The sequence below is a fragment of the Aotus nancymaae genome, unplaced genomic scaffold, assembly GCF_030222135.1.
Source record: "Aotus nancymaae isolate 86718 unplaced genomic scaffold, 86718_ANA_hifiasm-v0.15.2.pri h1tg000043l, whole genome shotgun sequence".
NCBI lineage: Eukaryota > Metazoa > Chordata > Mammalia > Primates > Aotidae > Aotus > Aotus nancymaae.
In genome coordinates, this window is record NW_026988457.1 from 3,434,372 (window position 1) to 3,457,421 (window position 23,050).

The 23,050-nt window shown below is 45.1% G+C and overlaps 2 long non-coding RNA genes across 3 annotated transcripts in view; one reads left to right on the top strand and one right to left on the bottom strand.

Annotated features, from left to right (window-relative positions):
* The window catches only part of LOC105732127 (uncharacterized), a 37,762-nt gene that overhangs the window by 3,166 nt on the left and 11,546 nt on the right, over positions 1 to 23,050 (bottom strand). The window contains exons 2-3 of one of the 2 annotated variants that reach the window (XR_010337131.1): positions 16,993 to 17,131; positions 16,363 to 16,552 (exon numbers count right to left, since the gene is read on the bottom strand). This is a non-coding gene — a long non-coding RNA (uncharacterized LOC105732127). Of the gene's footprint in view, positions 1 to 15,191; positions 16,553 to 16,992; positions 17,132 to 23,050 lie in introns of those variants that run through there. The other variant, XR_001110907.2, reaches the window with a different exon arrangement.
* On the top strand, positions 2,785 to 9,168 carry LOC110567611 (uncharacterized). Its single transcript, XR_002477985.2, has 2 exons — positions 2,785 to 3,446; positions 8,924 to 9,168. It is a non-coding gene; the product is annotated as an uncharacterized LOC110567611 (long non-coding RNA).

A 23,050-nucleotide genomic window follows, 5' to 3' on the forward strand; every position in this document is an offset into this window, starting at 1 on the left:
CAAAGAGAATGGTGGCATTTTTCCTCTGCCCTGAGATTTGTGGAACTTTGAACTTGAGAGAGATGATTTAGGGTATCTGGTGAAAGAAACTTCTAAGCAGCAGAGCATTCAAGAGGAAGCAAAGCATAAAATTTTGAAAAATTTGCAGGCTGACAATGCAAAAGAAAAGAAAAACACTTTCTGGAGGAAATTCATTCCAGCTGCAGAAATTTGCATAAGTAATGGGAGCCAAATGCTAATCACCAAAATGATGAGAAAAATGTCTTCAGGGCATGTCAGAAACCTTCACAGCAGCCCCTCCCATCACAGGCCCAGAGGCCTAGGAGGCAAAAGTGGTTTCCTGGGCCAAGGCCAGGGCCCCCCTGCTGGGTGCACCCTAGAGACTTGGTGCCCTGTGTCCCAGCCACTCCAGCCATGGCTAAAAGGGGCCAACATACAGCTCAGGCTGTTGCTTCAGAGGGTGCAAACCCCAAGCCTTGGTGGCTTACACATGGTGTTGGGCCTATGGGTGCACAGAAATCAAGAATAGAGGTTTGGACACCTCTTCCTAGATTTCAGAGGATGTATGGAAATGCCTGGATGTCCAAGCAGAAGTCTGCTGCAGAGGCAGGGCCCTCATGCAGAACTTCTGCTAGGGCAGGGTGGAAGGGAAATGTGGGATGGGAACCTCCCCGCAGAGACCCCACTAGGGCACTACCTAGTGGAGCTGTGAGAAAAGAGCCACCGTCCTCCAGACCCCAGAATGGTAGATCCACTGACAGCTTATACCACCCACCTAGAAGAGCCACAGATATTCAAGGCCAGCCCACGAAAGCAGCCAGGAAGGGGGCTGTACCTTGCAAAGCCACAGGGGCAGAGCTGCCCAAGGCCGTGGGAGCCCACCTCTTGTATCAGCGTGACCTGGATGTGACATATGGAGTCAAAGGAGATTACTTTGGAGCTTTGATTGTCCTGCTGGATTTTGGACTTGCATGGGTCCTGTAGCCCCCTTTCATTTTGGCCAATTTCTTTCATTTGGAACAGGTGTATATCTACCCAATACCTGTACCCCCATTGTATCTAGGAAGTAACTAGCTTGCTTTTGACTTTACAGGCTCATAGGTAGAGGGACTTGCCTTGTCCCAGATGAGACTTTGGACTGTGGACTTTTGAGTTAATGCTGAAATGAGTTGACTTTAGGGGACTGTTGGAAGGCGTGGTTGGGTTTGAAATGTGAGGACATGAGATTTGGGAGGGGCCAGGGGTGAAATGATATGGCTTGGCTCTGTGTACCCACCCAAATCCCATCTTGAGTTGTAATAATCCCCATGTGTGCAGAAGAGACCTGTTTTGAGAGGTACTTAAATCATAGTAGGGGTGTTTCCCATGCTGTTCTTGTGACAGCAAATAAGTCTTAGGAGATGTGATGGTCTTAGGAGAGAGCACATGCTCTCTCTTGCCTACCACAATGTAAGATGTGCCTTTCACCTTCCACCATGATAGTGAGGCCTCCCCAGACCTGTGAGTCCATTAAACCTTTTTTTCTTTATAAATTACCCAATCTCGAGTATGTCTTTATCAGCAGCATGAAAACAGACTAATACAAGGGTTCACAAAAGGTTCAGGAGGAAAATGGAAAATGAAATCAAGTGGCATCCAGAGGCCAGGTTTTCCTTTTCTGGCCTGATGTTCATTCTGTTCACCTAGGGAAGGCAAATAGGCAACTCAAGCACTTCTGTGAGAAAGAGAGAAGGGGTTATAATATCCTGCGGCCTCAGGGAGCCCACTGATTCTCTGCATCACTTGTCTGTACAGTGTCCACTGTGGTGTCCATTGCTGCATTGGGCCCACAGCTGTTGGACTATATAGGTGCTGCAGGGATGCCCCTGGGTCCCACCCTCTTGCCCCCTCCCTTTCAGTTCCATTGATATACCATGTCTCAGGCACATAGGGATCAACTTCTGATTTTCAAGCTAGTCTGAGCTGTATGGAAGTTTCTGGTGGCCATCTAAGAACCCATCTTTTTAGTTACCCCCTTTAACCATCTATTTTTTTTTTAGTCTAGCTGCTTCTTTAGGGGTTTCCCTGGGAAACAAAGCACAGATCCAGGTCTCCTCTTCTTGGGATCCCCACAGATTTTGCAGGGTATGACATGGAGAGTGGGGTAGAGACCCACGAACCAGCCCTCATATCTCTTTCTCTTTTTTCAGTTCCCCCAGGAAGTATCTTCTGTTATCCCTGGGGCCAGCTGGGGGAGTAGGTTGTTGGGCTCCCATCCACCAGGTTTTCCCTCAAATTTTTTGAGCCAGAGGCTTTTCTGTTTCCATAAAGTACTAGGGTTTTGAAACTCAAAAGGCAGGAAGATACTCTTTTCCCTCTGATCTCTGTTATCATTACCTCTCTTTGCCAAGTGCTTTGAGTCTTACTGAGTTTCACTGCTGAGGCCCCAGTCTGATGGCCTGAGAGGAAGGAAGGTTTAAAACTGTCTAGAAGCCAGAGCAGGCCAGCATTGTCCAGCACACTGTACTTTGCTGCTTCCAGATGTCTACATCAACATGTTAAATGAGGAGGCTGTGCTTTGAGTTCCTCGACTTTACTTGAAAAACTTGTACATTGATATCTCGGGAACATCTTTTCCAGTCTTGACCTCCAGTGGTTAGTAACACCACTGAACTAGAATGGTGTAGCCTGCCTTGCCTCTGAGGAAAACATTTCAGGATCCAGTGAAAAAGCTCAGTTCGTTTTTCTCTCTTTTTCTGCTTAGTACTGAGAAACCTCTGGCACGGATGTGGGTGGAAGGGAACTTAATGGAAATGAAATCAGGTGGAATCCAGAGGCCAGGTTTTCCTCTTCCAGCCTGATGTTTGCTCAGTTCACCTGGGGAAGGCAAATAGGGAACTCAAAGCTTCTGTGAGAAAGAGATAAGGGGTTATATTATCCCATGACCCCAGAGAGCTCATAACTATTTCTCTCAAGAAGTCCCTGTAGTTGCTTATGCATTTATAAACATGATGATAACACTGAAAGCAAATAGAGCACAGATCAGAGAGGAGAACTTCAGCCCAGAGCAAAGTTGGCTTTCCCAGAGCACCAGGCTGGGATCTCTGAAGAGGACGGCTACCCTTCCTCGTCCTTCTGCTCCTAGGCTTCCCACCACTGCTGCTAGCTAACATTCGCTGAGTGCATGTGCTATGCCAGACACCTTTTAAAGGTCCTACACTGATTAACCCACTTGATCCTCACAACAACTCTATGTTGTGAGGATCCTCATTTTTTCAGATGAAGAAAGTAGGGTGCCAAGATGTGATTTGCCCAAGGTGGGGCAGCAGGTGGTGGAGCCGGGACACAGAGGTTGGTGGGCCGGAAGTTGCTTTTGGTCTCTTTGGCCCTGCCAGTGCTGGCCCCAACTGCATTCCTGATTGCCTAGGAAGAACAGCCTTTGAAATTTGACATCTATGTCTGGATGGGTGAGTGTCCTTTGTGGGTACCAGACAGTGGGAGCGTCTTAATTTGGGGAATTCTGAAAGAATTTGCACTTGTTGTAGTTAAATAAGTCCACCCAACTGAGAATGGAAAGCACTCCATAAGCAACTGCAGGGACTTCCTGAGAGAAACAGCTGTGAGCTCTCTGGGGTCACGGGATAATATAACCCCTTATCTCTTTCAGTTTTGAAAGTCTTGGAGCTTGTTAGTCACTACTGCAATCACATTGTATTTTGATGTTTGTTTGTATATGTGTCTATATAGTCATGAGAAATCAGAATTTGATCCCAGACGCAGCCCACTTGGGTGCATTCTTTTAAAATTAGTCTGAATATAGTCATGAGCCCATGGAATAAAAGAAAATAATAATATTCTATAATACTGTTTGGCCTCAGTATTCTTTGGAATCTGGAGAAGTTTGGTCTCTCCGTAGGTCTTTACAATATAATACTATCTCAGAACTAGGTTCATTTTGCTGTTGAATGGGCAAGTGGGATAAAATTCCTTATGCCCAGGGTTTTATACTCCTTTATCAGAATGAACCTATCAACTATTCTCGTGATAGTGACTTTTTGTGACATGGTTGTTGACAAGTGTGTAGCGCCTCCCCCTCCACTTGCTCCTGCTTTCGTCATGTAAATTGCCTGCTCCCACTTTGCCTTTCTCCATGACTGTAAGTTTCCTGAGGCATCGCTAGGAGCAGACGGCGCCATGCTTCCTATACAGCCTACAGAGCTGTGAGCCAATTAAACTTCTCTTTAAATAAATTGCCCCGTGTCAGGTATTTCTTTATAGCAATACAAAAACGGACTAATACACCCGCTTATAGGGATGACCCAAAATATATAACTGAACTTTTTGAGTCTATCATCATCTCACCTGGGCCGATGTTCAGGGCCTCCTTAGCATTTTGTTGACATCCAAAAAGCACTGTCTAGTGCTAGAAAAGGCTCCGGAGAAGGCAGGCCAGTCACACGCAGAAGATTCTAATAACCAGGTGAGGGCCAGCACCAATCTGGCAATGCCCATTTATAACCCCAGTGGAATCTGAATGACAGGGAGGAAGATAAAAATCCAGCATTTTTGGGATTGTATATTGTTGAGGCTCAGGAAGGGTGTCCCTAAAACCAAAGGCATCGACAAGATTCAAGAAATTAGACAAGAAGTGGAGAAGAGCTTGTTAGCAGTTTAGGAAAAAGGATTTTGGAGGCTTATTGGAAATGTACAGATATAGCTGCAGACAGTCTTGAGAATTCCAGGTTAATTAATATGACTTTTATAGGGCAGAGTATGCCTGACATTCAACAGAAATTGCAAAAATCAGAGGGCATCCTAACATTGCCAGTATCTCACTTGGTTGACATGGCATAGAAGGTCTTTCTGAGTCTAGAGCAGACTAGGAACAACAAAAGGAGAAATGAAAGTTGCAGGAGATGAAACGGCAAGCTAAGTTCTCAGCAGCAGACTTAGCTAAGGGTCTGGAATGGCCTCCTCAAAAAGGGCAAAAGCCACAAAGGAAGAAAAGACTCAGAAAGCCCCCTCCTTCCCCGACACACACCTTAGGATAAAACCAATGTGCTGATTACAGAAAATAGAGACGCTAGAACAAATATTGTCCCAAGTTGAATAGATCAGGGGCCAAGACACAGCCTTGCAAATGGCTGGTTTCAATGGAGATGACCTGAAATGATGGGACTCTAAGGCTTTTCCCCTTTCTTAATGTTACTGCCAGGGGCTTAGGGTAGCCATTAAAGTGAGTGATAAATTGGTCAATTTTCTGATTGATGCTGGAACAAGCTACTATAACTCAAATGTAACTCTTTTTTTGTTTTTATTTTTTTATTTCAATAGCTTTAGGAGTACAAGTGGTTTTCAGTTACATGGATGAATTATATAGCAGTGAAGTCTGGGCTTTTAGTGATCCTGCCACCTGAATAGTGTACATCGTACCCAATAGGCAATTTTTCATCCCTCACTTCCTTTTTTACCATCCCCCATTCTGAGTCTCCACTGTCCATTATACCACTCTGAGTTTGTGTACCCATAGCTTACCTCCCACTTTAAGTGAGAACATGTGGTTTTCGACTTTCCATTGCTGAGCTATTTCACTTAGGATAGTGGAGTCTGGTTCCATCCAAGTTGCTGCAAAAGACATTACTTCATTCTTTCTTTTGGTTCAGTAGCATTCTATGGTGTATATATGCTACATTTTCTTTATCCACTCATTGGTTAATGGACACGTAGGTTGATTCCATATCTTTGCAATTGTGAATTGTGCTACAATAAACATATATGTGCCTTTTTGATATGATGACTCATTTTCCTTTGGGTAGATATACATAAGTGGGATTTGCTGAATCGAATGGTGATTGTACTTTATAGGTCTTTGAGAAATCTCCATAATGTTTTCCATACAGATTGTACTACTTTACATTCCCACCAGCAGTGTATAAGCATTCCCTTTCACTACGTCCACATCAATATCTATCGTTTTTTGACTTTTTAATAATGGCCATTCTGCCTGGGGTAAGGTGGTATCTCATTGCGGGGAAATTTGCATTTCCCTGACGAGTAATGATGTTGAGCATTTTTCCTGGTTTTTTTTTTTTTTTTGGCTACCAAATGTAACTCTTAAGGCTGTTTCTACTCTGAATCCTGTCTACCCTGCTACCAGGGAAACTCCAGTTCCTGTTCATAATTGCATTCAAATAATTGATCAGGTTTACTCTAGCAGACTGGACCTCACAGACTTGCCATTGACAGACCCCGACAAAGAGTTCTTCACTGACCAAAGTTTCATGGAACAAGGAGTCAGAAGGGCCAGGGATGCTGTATAACTACCTGCTCAGCAGGTAATCGAGGTGCAGGCCCTTCCCCCAGGGACATGCACCCAAAGGGTTGAGCTTTAGCCAGAACTCTACATCTGGTAAGGGAAAGCAATTCAATGTTTACACCCAAATATGCCTTTCTAATGGCCTATTTTCATGGTGTAATTTGGAAGGAAAGAGGCCACCTCACTTTCAATAACAAAGCATGGTCCTCAAATGTTTGAATGATTAGAAACAGAAAAATGCCCAGAGAAATAACAATTGTTCGCTGTCAAGGACACCAGAAGGCAGGCACTCATACTGCACATGGAAATGTGAAGGCTAGGCTAGCCAGGTGAAAAAGGCGGCCAGGGAACCCGCTACCCAGATGGCTGTTGTTCCGACTCTGTTTGGAGACCCCATCACCCAAGACATTTGGAGGCTGATCTTAAAAGAGCTGAGGACTGGGGGTTTTCTAAACATGCCAACCATCAATAGCTTAATGAAATAAAAATTCTCTTTCCAAAAACTTTGATTAGACTGATTCTTGAGAAAATCCATCAAAACACCCATTATGGGCAGGGGGCTAGTCTACACTGGATACAGTCTCATCTTGTTGGACCTGACTTGAAATGAACAATACAAACCATAGGCCAAAATTGTCCTATCTGCCTGAAAAATAACCCAAAGCTCCTGGAAGGCACAAAAGCTCCTTTTAAACAAGGAACTGAATGGAGAAGTACTAATCCTAGAGAAGTCTGGTAATCAGATTTTTCCATAATGCCCCTGGCCCTGAATATTTTTTGTATTTTTTGGTTTTGGTTGATACCGTTACACAGGCTGGGTTGAGGCTTACCCCACCAGGCCTGAGAAAGCTACTGAAGTTGTAAAAGCTCTGATGGAGAAAATAATTCCTTGATATGGACTCCCAGGAACTCTAATGAATTGAGTTATGGACTTGATATGGACTCCCAGGAACTCTAATGAATTAAAGAAGTCTCTAAAATTTGTCGAGAGACAATGTTTACCTGGGAAAAGATTTTTCCCCTTGCCCTGCTGAGGGTATGGGAACCCTCCTCACCCCGAGAAGTGGGTTGGCTCTTAGTTCTTTTGAAATATTATTATATGGGAGACCATTTCCCTGACTCCCAGACTCCCTGTCACTTGAGGATTTTTCCTCCCCTGGAACAGAAACTAGGTCACATATAAAACAGTTAGGAAATATACGAAGTATATTGACTAGTCTCTCTAAGTCTGTTTCCAACAAACTCCACTTCCCTACGAACATGCCTGTCCACTCTTTGAAACCAGGAACAAAGGCTGAAGACCTGGAAATCCCGACAGCTGCAACCACAATGGGTAGGCCCTTTTGAGGTGCTGCTGACCACTCAACTCATCTGTCAGGTTAGCCGGTGTTAAACCATGGATTCACCAATCAGTTCTATGGAATCCCTCCAGGGGAAACAGTCAGGGTCTCGTGAACCCTCCCATGGCCTTAACTTAATATTCAAAGCTCAGCCAAAGAACCCTACATAAGAAATCATAAAGAAAAACTGTGCTTTTCAGGTTGCTATTGTTCTCCAGATCCTTCCTGCTCCCAGATGGATGACTCATTAATTTGTATTTCACAATGAAGTTCTTGCTTCATTGGCCAGTTTATGTCACTGTTATATATGTCACCCAAAACTCCAATCTGGCCAGGTACAGTGGCTCACACCTGTAATCCCAGCACTTTGGGAGGCCAAGGTGGGTGGATCACCTGAGGTCAGGAGTGTGAGACCAGGTTGGCCAACATGGAAAAACCCTATCTCTACTAAAAATACAAAAATTAGCTGGGCATGGTGCCACATCACATGCCTGTAATCCCAGCTACTTGGGAGGCTGAGGCAGAAGAATTGCTTGAACCAAGGAGGCAGAGGCTACAGTGAGCTGAGATTTACCACTGCACTCCAGTCTGGGCAATAGAGTGAGACTCTGTCTCAAACAAAACAAAAGAAAACAAACCTAATCTGCTCTAGACCATAGCAACCCCTTAATCCAACCAGTTCATAGCTTTTTGTTATGTCCCTACCTGCACATTTGAACTTCTGAAGACCCCTAAAAGAACAGTGTTCTGAGCATGCCTTATATGAAACATCTTTTAGGGACTACAAAGTCCCCCTGTTTCCTAGAAGAAGGTAAGTGCCTCTTTTCCCTTGATGGTGACCCAAACAGCACTCCATTTGACTGGGATGTGATGAATCAGGAAGACTTGTGGGTAGGCCTAAGATTGTTCTCTTTCATTCCCTCAGGGGATCCACTCCATATTCTCTATTATCCTAAAATTTGGGTTACCTATGTTATTGATCATCCTAGTTCATTGTGGCTTAAGATGTTTTTCTAAAACCATTAATAAAAGTACCCAGATTATGGTATTCCAATAAGCTAGATGCCAACCAGGTGCTCGTGAGTACTTCTAATTACACATGCAACATTTTCATTCCTCCTCATTATCCCAGCGTGCCTCTCTCCTCAGCATCAAGCAAACAGAAAGATCAATGACCAGATTCCTCATGATTAAGCAATTGGTTAAATAGAAAGGGGGGACTGAGACCAGCCCAGTTTTCCTTTGGAACTGAAGCTTGAGAAACTTACATTTGTCTCTCTTATCTGAGTTCATTTCTCAGGAATCTGATCACCAGGCCTCCCGGACCACACTGGGGAACTGAGGCTTTCTATGTCACTGCATCTGGACAATAGCTGCGCCTGCTGCGTGTTTGCCAACTCCTCTTCCTTGTCTCCCTGTTTTCCTTCTCCACTATATGAACCCTAACTTTAGTTGAACTGGGAGATGAATTTGAGACTTGCCTCCTGTCTCTCTGGCTGACATCCCCTGCAATAAAGCCTTCCTTTCCTGGCAGTACTCGTCGTCTCAGTGATTGGCATTCTGTGTGACGAGCCACTGGACCTAGGCCAAACCCCTGGTGTTCAGCAACACAATCTTAACAGTATTTAATTGAATACCTTAAGAAAATGTACATGTTAATGGCTTGCATGCCCCCTTGAACTTCCCTCTGCCACTTATATTCAGACCTAAGCACCCCTCTTTTGGGGGAAATATGAGGATGCCATTATAGTACTGGGGTTATGAGCACAGGAACTTTCAGGGACCAGATGGGTCACAGTGGAATAAATTTCCACAGAATGTGTGGTCTTGGCTCAAGTACATAGAGCCATTTACAGTCACTCAAGATCCCCATGTCCTGAACCTCAATCCATGCATGGTTTTATAACCCTTGCTTGTGCAGCAGAAGACAGCAATTGGAGAAATGCTTCAGTCTTCAGTCTCCAGGCACTGAGTCATTATTCAAGACTGGGAGAAGCTGAGTTCCATCAGCCAGAGCACTCCAGGGTCATCAGGACCCAGGGACTGTCCACGTTGCTGTTGCTTAGGGACAGAGGGACTATTGTACACAGACTTCAGGGTATTGGCTGACATATCTCAGAGCCAGAGGCCACACCAGGAACCACAGAGGGAGTCAATTATGTTTCCATTATTTTGATACACCCCTTAACAAAAATAAAAACCACTTGAAGCACTTTAAACTCTTCCAGCTATAATGTATTTCAGGTAGCAAACCTAACAGGAATTCTCTTTTATACAACCTAGCAGAAACACTGCATCAACCTAAAATACACTCTCAGAAGCAGTTAAAACCATCACATTTAATTAAGCATGTCTTGCCAATGCAGATTTTCAAGTATGCTCTCAAGACCAAATCTCCTAATTCCAATCTCATGAAGGGGCCTTTTCCTGGACTCATCTCCAAGGATAGCCTGACAGTGTGGTTTTATTTGTGAGTACCCCTGCCAGGCACAAGCAGGCCTTGCAGGGCATGTTCCATGTTGCTGCAGGAGGGCAGGCTCTGGGTAGACCTAAGAGGACATGATGCCCAAACCTGGCTCTGCATCTCAAGGGCTGTGTGATACAGGGCAGACCTCTTCACCTTGCTAACAGCAGTGTCTTCTTCTGCACAAAGGGCACTATGTGTCTAACTCATAGGAACGCTGGATAGTGCACGTTTAGTATAGGCACACCGGCAGCATTCAACAGCTTTTACTCTTATTTTTACTGCCCAAAGCTCTACAGTTACTAAGATGCAGGGAAGGGGCTTGCTTAATTCAGGTTCTCATGCTCTCTTTGTTTTCATCTGAACATTTTTTAATGTTATAAAACAAAACAATATACAGAAAAATGCATAAATCCAAGCAGTTTAACAAATATTTGTAAACCCAACACTTGTGTGACTTTTCAAGGAAATTAGAGACAACATTAGTGATATCCAAGAATCTCTTGTAGGTCTCGTCCCTCTCTTTACTTCCCTCTCTGCCCCTGAGCACTGAAGGATGGCAGAGGTACCAACAGACGAGCCTGCCCGCCCTCCCATCCCCACGTCCCATACACAAGTGCGTGAGTCAGTGCCCCGCAGGCCGCGGCCTCCCTCCAGGGCTAAGGGACAGATGTGTGTGCTGAGAGGACTAAGCACCCGGGGGAGTCGGAATCCAACCACGTTTTATTTCTATGTCTCCCAATTATCTGTCTTTCCTAATCCATTCAGAGACCAAATTCCATTGCTTCTTTTTCTCCTGACGCCTCTGATGGCAGTGATTGCTGCCATCAATCCAGCTGCAGCAGGGGGCGCAGCTGGGGATGCAGACTTCACAGACCCAGTGGGGGACCTGCGCCTTCTGAGTTGGTTGCGGGAGCTCTCCCTGCCACTGCAGCCACCCAAACCGCAGCTGCAGACCCAGGCCTCCTGCTCTGCGGAGTAGGTTACAGCTGCCCAAACTTGCAGCTGTGGTTTGGCGCCTCCCTGTGCTCTTGGGGAACTGGGAACAGGCAGGATCTGCCCTCCTGCCAGGGCTGCAGACCTGGACCTCCCGCTCCATGAAGCAGGCAGGAGACATGAGCCCTGCCTCTTCCAAGTTGGCAGGGTGGAAGCTCCTGGGTGGGGTGCAGCTGTGGCTGCCTTCCCAGGCACAGGACCCAGGTATCTCTGCAGCCTTCACCCTTGGGAGCCCCAGGAAGGAGCCCCCCTCAACCCCGCTGTCCCTGCAGGCTCGGAGGCGTCTGCTCCCACTGCCTGGCCTCTTTGCTCCAGGCACTTCTGTTCAGGTCTCTGAGCTGGCGACTAAGGCAGAGCGCTGGAGCCATGAGTGACAGCAGGAGGCAGATTGATTCCTAACCAGAAGGGGTCAAGTCCCCAGTAAGGCTCCACCTTCAGGCCAGGGGAGAGCCTAAGGCGGGGGCCCAGGCTGCCAGTCCCGCTGACTGGAGTGGGGACTCATGATGCCTCTTCCAGGTCCACCCAAGGCCACCCATGGACCAACAGGCATGCACTTCCTCCCCTCTGAGGTTCGTAAAATCCGTGGGCTCAGCCAGAGCAGGGCAGAAGATGACCAGAGGCGGAAGAGGACAGAGAGACAGGATAACCAGCTGCAGAGATGAGCTGCCAGCAGAGAGATAATTTTCTATCCACCAAAAGAGAAGAAAGAAGCAATTTTCTCCAGGGCCTCCTCTCCGATGAGAGCTGAGCACTGGACATCTGCTACCCGCTCCTCTGAGCTGTTCTAACACTAAGTAAAACTTTTCTTCTTCACCCTTCACTTATCTGTGTTCCTGGACACAGGAGAAGAACTCTGTCAAGGATTCTACTACCACAGAGGTTTCCGGCCAGAAAAATCAACAAACCAGAGATCCCGTAACATTTTGGGGGCTTGTTCAGGATCTATGGAAAAGTGAGTAAAAATGATTTTGTCTCTTTTTGAGAGTCTTTAAACTCCACAATAGTCAAAATGAAGGAAAACTACTGGGTTTCTGTCAGCCAGTTAAAAGTGACTAGCACAGCTGCAGGACTCAAGACACAGAGGACAGGCTTGCTGGGGAGGACACTGTCAATCCCCCATCACCCTCGGGTGTTGGGAATGTTAGCTTTGTTTCAACCCAGTTTTCCCTCACGGAGGTCTAGCCACTGTGTGGGGCTGGAAGGAGGTCCTGGGGCAACTGAGGGTATCTGGCCGAGAGCACAGTTAATTTTTAAAGTTTTTGTAGAGATGAGGTCTCACTATGTGGTCCTGGCTGGTCTTTGACCTTGCCTCAAGTGATCCCCCTGCCTCTTCTTCCCAAAGTGCTGAGATTATAGGGGAGAGCCACTGCAACTGGTCTCTACTCCTGTGTTTTAGTTGAATATTTACTGTAGAGCTATATGGATGATACTGTGTCAGGTAACATGAGGGGTATAAAAGTAATCTAAGAACCATCCCTCTTGCCTTAAAAAACTTACAACGGTTGAGAAGACACATATAAAAAGTTAAATAATAAAAGGCTATATACAACCACAATAAATGAAGCTGATTGTGGAGACTATGAAGTGACCTGTGGGGAGGCCAGGGGCCTTTGAAGGAGAAATGAAGCAGGTGGGGTAACAAGGTGATTCACAAGAAATTATGGCAGAAGAATATTTTACAGGCAGAGGAGATGTTCCCCAGAAGAGAGAAGGAACAGCAACATAAGCAAAATCAGAGCTATGAGAGTGTTTTGTTTAGCATCGGGGCTCACTGACAAGCTCTGAATTATTAGCATAACAGAGATGGAGGAGGAGACAGGAGATGACATTGGAAAGCTTGGACCAGAATGCAAAAAAATAAAAAAAAATTCATGCCAAGGATTTAACTTGTTGACCATGGGGTTTCACCTAAGCTTTTAAGTGGGGAATGTCACACAACTCATAAGACAGACATTTTGATAAAACATTAAAAATAATTTAAAGGAATCAAAAGAAAGGAAAAGATGACACAATGAGGCTGCTCTGGTGTTGGACATCAGCGTCTTTTTTGCAGCTGAGAAGATTTCTATTCAATGCTGTTCAACGTGCTAGGAAATGCAACGGTAAAGAAAATAGATAAGAAGCGCCCTTCAATGGGCTTTCTTTTCAGGGGTCCTGAATGTCTTGAAGGCAAGTGGCCTTAATGAACTACCAAAGTCAGGAGACACAGAAAAGTCAGTGCCTAGGGCTTCCAAGGGCCATGCAGAGGTGGCAGGTATACAGCAGGGTGCAGAGCTAACGCTGCCTGAGGCTGACACTACAGTGCCTCCTACTTCTGATCATTAGATCCACAGAGTTCTCAAGGTTTACCCTCTGCAGCTTTCTCACAAATTCCTGGAAATCTAGATAAAATACTGAGGTCAGAAATTCAGTGGCCCGTCCAAACTCACCCAACGGATCACCGCAGAATAAGAACCCAAAGCTCCCCGTCTCTACTAAAAATACAAAAAATTAGCTGGGCATGGTGGCGCATGCCTGTAATCCCAGCTACTCGGGAGGCTGAGGCAGGAGAATTGCCTGAACCCAGGAGGCGGAGGTTGCGGTGAGCCGAGATCGCGCCATTGCACTCCAGCCTGGGTAACAAGAGCGAAACTCCGTCTCAAAAAAAAAAAAAAAAAAAAAAAAGAACCCAAAGCTATGAGCTTTCCGTAGTGTCACGAGGCCTTTGCCAGAGGTGTGAACTTCCACCCTAGGGGATTCTCTGGGAAACCTGAATTTCTAACTTCTGAACCTGTCTCTATAGATTGTGGTGTCTACTTTTACCTCTTAATTTAAACCCACCTTTGAGACCCTTCTCCCTGTAAGCACTAGCTGTTAGCTGGGTCCTGCTGGCCTTCTGCAGAGGACAAAATGAGGGCCAGCAAGAAGCTCAGCCAGGTCACAGTTGGCAACAGGTTGGGCCTCAGGACACTGGGAGGGGCAGGTTAGGAAACAAAATGCGTAGAGGTGGTCAGTGGAGTCTCGGGGCTGGCCTGAGGGCCTTCTCTGTAGAGGTTCGCTTTAATTACAGGTACAAACTGGCTAAATATATTTGTCATTGGCGACTATGGCCAAGAGTATGTATGTGGTGGGAGGCTGGAGAGAAGCTCTTTGTCTTTCGCTGCATGAGGAATGGATGAATATCCATATTTTAGACTAAAAGGGGAAACTTCACCTCTAATTTCAAGCAGAAGCTTTTTATGTTAAAATGCAAACCTCATCCTCCCACTGCCCCATCCCCTCTGCTTTTATTATGTCCAGGAGAGAATCTTTTTGAGTTTGTATTTAGCTGTTGGGATTAGTTTAAAGCATGCCTCTAATGACCACAGCATGCAGGAAGAAGCTGGGTCTCAAAGAGAAAATGCGGTTATGAAAGAGAACACAGAAACAGGCAAAGCAGGCTTGGGCTGGCCTGAGAGGTCTTTTGCAGCCACTGCAAACTTCACCAGCCCAAGTGGAGAGAGGCAGAGCTGCGCAAGAAATAAACAAGAATAACTTTGCACTCAGAGACTGTCCCCCCAGCACCCGCCTAGGCAAAGTCCAGGTCTCAGGAATAAGGACACCGCTGCAAGAAGATGACCCCCCAGTGACAATCTGCTCCATAAGACACAGATCTTTGGATATGAGGGCTGAGACTGAACCAGGGTATTTCCCTACCCCTGAGATGGTAAGGCTTACCATCCATTTCTTAGCAGGGAAAAATTCCAGGGAACAAACAGCAGCACCTGTCATACAATCTTTTTGTTTCTAGAAGTTTCATCTGTCAGAAAGTACACACACTTCACATTTACAGTGACCTTGTGATTCCCCCTCCTCCTGCTTCTTTTCCCAGCAAAAATTCTTATTTCACCCCCTCATGATCCCCCTTCCAAAACATTCCTCCGGATCTCTAGGTGCATCTTCATTTGTGATCTTAATGTCCCCTTCTACAAGATCACTTTGCTCCCAGAAGCACCTGGAGGGAGGCATGGCCACATCTGTCACACGCCTGATAGCCCCCTGCCCCCATTCTCCCGCTCTGTTCCCCTCACAGAGGCCGCTCCCCGCCTGCCACTGGCTCCTGTGGATCACCCCTCCATTAGTGCTGGAGTGCACATGGCACGGTTCCTTTACACCACAGCCCTGTCCTTTCTGGAGCACACGGATGCTAGCCAAGCTCTATCCAGCTTCCCAGGGAACCGCCCACCCCTGCTGCCTAGCCAGTGGGCTTTCTTGCTCTGTCATGCCCTTGGCTGAACATCTTTATGCATAAGAATTTCCTCCTGAAACTCCTATACTTTTCCCTTTCAGTCTGGTTTCTTTCTGGGACACTCAGTCCAGCAGGAATATCTGAATATTATTGGTTTCAAACATCCCTGCGGAGCTCCTCCTCCTTCAGGTTCATCGAGAGATATGGCTGGACGCCGTGTCAGTGGCAGTTAAGAGCTTTCCCAAAGTTCTGTGACAGTTAAGAAGCCGTTGGTCTGCAGCATGGAGGCTGACCTCTGGGTCAGAGGTCATGAGTTCTAAGGTTTCTAGGCTCTGGCCTGGATACAATGTCCTTCTCCATGTGTCTAACAAACTGTGTATTATTTTCATTTCAAAGTATGTGTTGGGTCATTTTCAAAATATCCTTTTTGGGATTTTCATATAAAGTCCTACCTAACTTAAAGAACTCTGATGTTTCCTTGTGTCCACATGTGGGTGAGGTAGACCTTGAGATTAGGTTCCTAGAATTTAAGAGCCCAGTTCTTTGGCTAATGAGGCCCATTCTGCCTGGGGGGAATATGTGATCTAAGGCCAGGTCAGGGGGAGGTCATGATCAAAGAGGACAGCTGACTGGACAGAGAGATCAGGGACCTCCAGGCAAAGACTGGGGTCATGAGAGGATCAAAATTCTGTCAAGACCTGCCAACAAATATAGGCAAGAAAATAATTTTTTAAGAAGATGAAAGTTAACCATTTTTCTCATCACAGAATGTTCTCTAATTGTTTCCTTTTTTTTGGAGATAGAATGCAGAAGAGTACTTAAAACTATCTGTCCAATGTAAAGGATAATTATTGAGCAAACATCTATGTCACCCAAGTACGTATCTTTCTGTGGAGGTAGAATCCCATCCTTGACTTTGACTGGATGAGTGGGGTGACGCTTGCAGGGCAGACAATGGCACAGGGTTGCTAGAGGGTGTGAACGTACAGTAAGCACATGGGTTTGAGGTGAGCAGAGAGGAGACGGGGGTGCAAGTGTGTGATTACTCTGGGGTACGTACCTCAAAGGCCTGAGAAGATGTTCCCTGGGAAGGTATGATACTAAGGGCGGGGCACCAGGAGCAGCAGACCTGGTCTCTTGTGCTGCCATCTTAATGTGACTGAGTAAGGCATGGGCTCCCGCCAACCCTCACTTTCTTCAGCTGTCAGACAGGGCCACACAGTACTGCCTCTTCCTGTGCCATAGGAGTGCTGTGAAGATAAAAAACATAATTTATCTCAGCTCTTTGAAGACTGAAATAGTATTCAATGTAAATTCTATTGTTCATTCTGATTTTCTCATCATGTAAGGTACCGTGGTTTAATATTGTGGGAAGGTGTCCTTTGAAATCTGATTATAGGTCTTGTCTTGGGGAATTGGGATAGCTTTGGGAAATGTTGACAATCTCACAACATCTGGTGGAGATTAGCCGAGGAGCATCCCTGGCAACACTCCGTGAGAATTAGAAGTGCTGTCAAGATGGACCTCTGGTATTGAGCTCTTCAACCTATAATTAACACACTTCTCGCCCACCTCAAAAAGGGCTCCACTTGCTCTTTAGAATTGGAGTTCCTTTAGTTATTTCTAAACACAGGTCAGGAGACACTTCTTGGTTGGTTTTGCTGTCAAAGGGCTGTTTGTGTTTACTTACAGTGTGCTGGACTTGAGTCTGTAGTCTCTGCCTTCTTCTAAAGAGGGGATGAGCTCAGCTGACTATTTTGGCAGCCGTTTTATTCGATTTCACACACCTCTTAGTTTTCTTACCAAGTTCACAATTAAATAGGGAGTATCTAAAAAGGAAAAAGAGATAGTGTAACTCTAGCTTTTTTTTTTTAACATTCTAGGAGCCAATACGTGAAATGTGTTGTTTCAGTGTGGCTTTCTGAGCCAAGATGTAGGGTCATGCCTATGGCTTTCCTTCTTAGCATAGCTGAAAGCAGCCACACTTAATTTTACAGAGTAACTGAGACCCTGGGCTATGAAGTCAGGCAAATCAGGGCTAAACATTGGTATATATTCCAGATGTCTTTCTGATCATTTTTCAGTGTGCAAACCTACACAGACAAAATAAATCCATATTTTCTATTTCTATAAAAATAGGACCATATTTTATAATTTGTTTATAAATCTTAATTTTCCACTTAATTTATACTATTTTCACATAACTATTCATCTGAAGCTTATAATGGTTTCATAGTATTGTATGTATTTAAGCAAACCTCTATTACTTATTTAGATTGCTTTTAATTGTTTGATTTCATAAATCTGAACTAATAACCTTGTAGATACTACTTAATGCTTGTTTCTTATTTCATTAGTATTAAGGACAGGCATAGGAGTCTTTTTCAAAATGTATGAAAAAATCTTAAAGTGTTTCTTAGAACTGTAAAATAACTTCCAAATAGGTTATAAAGAAAGGATAGAGAACAGTATTTTTTTTGTACTGATGGGAATGACTGACCTAAAGGGAATGACTGACCTAGATGAGAGGAAAACTAACGTTGGAAGAGAAGGCAGAATGGTGGGATCAATGTTCTTGAGTAAGTAGGAGAAATGGGACCTTAGAGCATTTCTCAGAGTGTTTTGTGTTGCTATAAAAAAAATATTTGACTGAAGCAGGGGTGATCAATTGATCTGATACTGACCCAGAAGTAGTGGCTTGGTGGTTTATACAGAAAAGAGATTGGCCGGGCGTGGTAGCTCACTACTGTAATCCCAACACTTTGGGAGGCCAAGGTGGGCAGATCACCTGAGGTCAGGAGTTCGAGACCAGCCTGACTGACATGGAGAAACCCCATCTCTACTAAAAAAAAAAAAAAAAAGTTAGCCCATGCCTATAATCCCAGCTACCTGGGAGACTGAGGCAGGAGAATCACTTGAACCCGGGAGGCAGAGGTTGCGGTGAGCTGAGATCACACCATTGCACTCCAGCCTGGGCAACAAGAATGAAACTACATCAAAAAAAGAAAGCAAGAAAGCAAGAAAGCCAGAAAGCAAGAAAGAAAAGAAAAAGGAAGGAAGGAAGGAAGGAAGGAAAGAAAGAAAGAAAGGGAGAGAAGGAAAAGAGATTTACTTATCTCACAACTCTGATGGCAGATTCAAGACTGGGCGTCTGCATCTGGCGAGGACCTGAGGCTGCTTCCACCCATGGTGGAGGGCAAAGGGGAGACAGTGAGTGCAGAGATCACATGCTGGAGAGGTGAAGCAAGAGAGGCGGGGAAGGTGCCAAGCTCTTTTTAACAACTAGCTCTTGGGGAAACTAATACAGCAAGAGCTCAGTCACTCCCACCTGTCCTAGGGAAGGCATTCATTTATTCATGAGGGATCTATTTCCATGACCCAAACACCTCCCATTAGGCCCCATGTCCAACATTAGGGACCAAATTTCAACATGAGGCTAGGAGGGGTCAAATAGCCAAACCACAGCAGTTCACAGATGAGCACTTTAAACAAGAATAAGGAGAATTCATCTCAGGTAATAAGCAGGCAGGTAGAATATGTGGGAGAAGATGCTAGAAGGCTAAGGTGGTGGTAGGAGTCAACAGTTCTATTCTGATTTCTTTAATTTTCTTAGTGAAGGAGGAAACAAGGTCATGAGTTTGACAGCACAGGAGAAGATACTGAAGGTTTGGGGTGAGAAGAGAAGATGTAAAATACAGTCAGTTCTCAGCATTTGTAGATTCCGTATTTGCACATTCACCTACTTGCTAAAATTAATTTTCGTTCCCCAGATTAATACTTGCAGTGCTTTTCTGGTCATTGGCAGACCGGTGCATGCTCAGGGCTGCAAACAATCTCGGTCATCCCAGGTGCATGCTCCCAGCTGAGGTTGAACAAGGCCACACTCTGCCTTCCTGTTTCAGCTCTTATCTTATAAACAAGCGTCATCTTTGTGGTCTATTCGGTGCCACGTTTTTAGCATTTTTTGTGCTTTTTATTGTTGACTTTGCTGTTAAAATGCCCCTGTCCAAGCGTAGTGCTCAAGTGCTGCCCGGGGTTCCTGAGTGCAAGAAAGGCTATGATGTGCCTTATGGAGAAAATACATGTGCTAGAGAAGCGCCATTCAGAAATGAGTTTTAGTGCTTTTGTCTGTGAGTTAAATGTTAATGAATCAATTATATATATATATTAAATAAGGTATCCTTAAACAGAAATCTACATAAAATAAGATTATGCTTATTGGTTGATGAAAATGTTGTGGCCACAAGCTTGCAGAGACCTGACTGTGTAGTTCCCCTAAGATCGATGGTTTAGTGTTTGTTAATTCAGCATTCCTGACTACTTTATGGGACACAGCCACTGTGAATCATAAAAACAGACTATATTGTCTAGAAGAATAAGAGAGTGCATGAACTAGGGAAGTATAATACCATTGTTGGGCAGCCATCAGGGCCCACTATAGTTTCAAGATCACGAATTTAAAGTAAGACAATCCAGTGTGACTGTGTGTTTTCCTCCAGCTACGTTAGTGAGTTTGATGAAGCCATACAGAGGTAGAGTCATACAAGGGAGTGATTATGATGACTGTCCTTTATGGTTTATGTCTTTGTATACATATATGGCCCCATAAAATCGTTAGCATAACAGGAGCCAAGAATATCTTTTTAATTTAAATATATTTTTAAAAAATGCATATTTCTCTGGCATCCCTCAATAAAATAAACACTGTTTCCTAGGACACATAAACCGTGACCAACATCTTTGACTAGTAGAGACTAGAATTTGATGGCATCTACTCAGGGACACCTGGCTTTTCTTGTGTGCTTTGTACTTACTGAGAATTTTCTGGTAAATCAGGCATGATTCAGTTTTTTTGTTGTTGTTGTTTTTACTCTTTGTATTTGTGTATTTAGTTCAGGATTTGGGCGCATCTGGTAGAGTTTGTCAGGATTGGAATCCATGTCTCACCAATTACTAGCAGAACAACCTCTTTTAACCTCAGTTTTCTTATCTAGAGATAAAATTATTAGGTTGTGTAAACTTAAAAGACGATATTTGCAAAGTGCTTTAAAAGTAGTGTCAAACACATAATATGTCCATACAAGCTAGTAGTAGTTGTGGTGATGATGATTATGGTATTGGGAAGCTGGCCTATAGTTAAGAATGTAAGAAGTAGCAGCCACCGGTTTTCACTTCAGACAATGGGGACTGTGTTCTGACTGGAGAAGAATAGGTCTCAGCTCAGACTTGGGAAATGTCTCACCAGGTTCCCAAAGAGTCCATTTGGTATCTTTATATCATATAAGAATAAGGTGTCGGAGGATCCAAGATGGCCGCTTAGGAGGAAGTCGTGATTGCAGCTCCGAGAGAAGGCGCAGAGGGTGAGTGGATGCCGCATTTCCACACGGATTTTTACTGCCCACAGACCAGGAGAGTCACAGGAGGACAAGCCCCACGGGTCGCCAGCACCGCTGGTTTGAGTGGCATGGCCGCTCAGCCTACGCCCTGGGGCGGGGGGCAGTGGCTTCTTATGCAGAGCGAGAGAGACAGAGTTCCCTCTGAGCCAGCAAGGGGAGCTGAAGCAGGGAGCCAAGCCAGGAGACCCCGGGCAAGGGAGCGTCACGAATCTCAGAGCCGCTGCTTCGGCTGACGCAGCGGCACACAGGGCAGCGGATTTTAACTGCCCACAGACCAGGAGATTCACAGGCGGAGAAGCTCCACGGGTTCCCAGCGCCGCTGGTTGGACCAGAGCAGCCGCTCGGCCTGCACCGGGGGCGGGGAGCAGCGGCTCCTTGAGCAAAGTGAATGAGACTGTGTCCCCTCTGGGCCAGCAAGGGGAGCTGTGGCAAGGAGGCAAGCCAAGAGATTACCGGGCAAAGAGGGCCCCTCTGGAAACACGGCTGAACCTGGGACGGTCCAGCTCTGTGGGGGAGGGGCGTCCTCCATCGGGAAACACCCTGCAGTTCCCAGGGCAATTTTCCGTAACCAAGACAACCCGCCACTACAGAGACTCCGTCACTACAGGGGCGGGCCAGCATAGCGGAAGCAGTTCTAACTACACCCACAGGACTGCAGGGAAGCTCACACGGAAGCTGGGCGGAGCCCAAAACAGCTCAGCGAAGCCTCTGCAGGCTGAGTGTGACTAGACTGCCACCTTGTGGGCAGGGAAAACGGTAGCAACACAGCTGCAAAGCATAAAGCGCTAACCCCCTCGGCCAGAACACCTGGGGAGAAGAAAAGGGGGTTTATGAGTTCAGCTGCTGCAGACTTAAATTACCAAAATCAGAAAGACAGCAACTACAAAGTCAATAGGTGGATAAATCCACAAAGATGGGAAGAAACCAGCGCAAAAAGGATGAAAACACCCAAAACCAGAACACCTCTCCCCCTACAAGGCAGCATAACTCCTCACCAGCACGGGAACAAGACTGGACGGAGAATGAGTGTGATGAAATGACAGAATCAGCTTTCAGAAAGTGGATAATAAGAAACTTCCGTGAACTAAAAGAACATGTTCTAACCCAATGCAAAGAAACTAAGAACCTTGAAAAAAGACTTGATGAAATGCTAACGAGAATGGACAACTTAGAGAGGAATATGAGTGAATTGATGGAGCTGAAAAACACAACACGAGAACTTCGCGAAGCATGCACAAGTTTCAACAGCAGAATTGACCAAGCAGAAGAAAGGATATCAGAAGTCGAAGATCAACTCAATGAAATAAAACGAGAAGGGAAGATTAGAGAAAACAAGGTAAAAAGGAATGAACAGAGTCAACAAGAAATATGGGACTACGTGAAAAGACCTAATCTACGTTTGATAGGTGTACCTGAATGTGACGAAGAGAATGCATCCAAGCTGGAAAATACTCTTCAGGATATTATCCAGGAAAACTTCCCCAACCTAGCAAGGCAGGCCAATATTCAAGTCCAGGAAATACAGAGAACACCACAAAGATATTCCTCTAGAAGAGCAACCCCAAGGCACATAATCATCAGATTCACCAGGGTTGAAATGAAGGAGAAAATACTAAGGGCAGCCAGAGAGAAAGGTCGGGTTACCCACAAAGGGAAACCCATCAGACTCACAGCAGATCTCTCAGCAGAAACCCTACAGGCCAGAAGAGAGTGGGGGCCGATATTCAACATCCTTAAAGAAAAGAACTTTCAACCCAGAATTTCATATCCAGCCAAACTAAGCTTCATAAGTGAAGGAAAAATAAAATCCTTTGTGAACAAGCAAGTACTCACAGATTTCATCAGACCAGCTTTACAAGAGCTCCTGAAGGAGACACTACACATAGAAAAAAACAAGCAGCACCAGCCACTCCAAAAACGCACGAAATGGTAAAGAGCAGCAACACAATGAAGAATCTGCATCAACCAATGGGCAAAACAGCCAGCTAGCATCAAAATGACAGCATCAAACTCACACATAACAATATTAACCCTAAATGTAAATGGACTAAATGCCCCAATCAAAAGACACAGACTGGCAAATTGGATAAAAAGCCAAAACCCATTAGTGTGCTGTATCCAGGAAACCCACCTCACATGCAAGGATACACAAAGGCTCAAAATAAAGGGATGGAGGAAGATTTACCAAGCAAATGGAGAGCAAAAAAAAGCAGGAGTTGCAATTCTCATCTCTGATAAAATAGACTTTAAAGCAACAAAGATCAAAAGAGACAAAGAAGGACATTACATAATGGTAAAAGGATCAATGCAACAAGAAGAGCTAACGATCCTAAATATATATGCACCTAATAC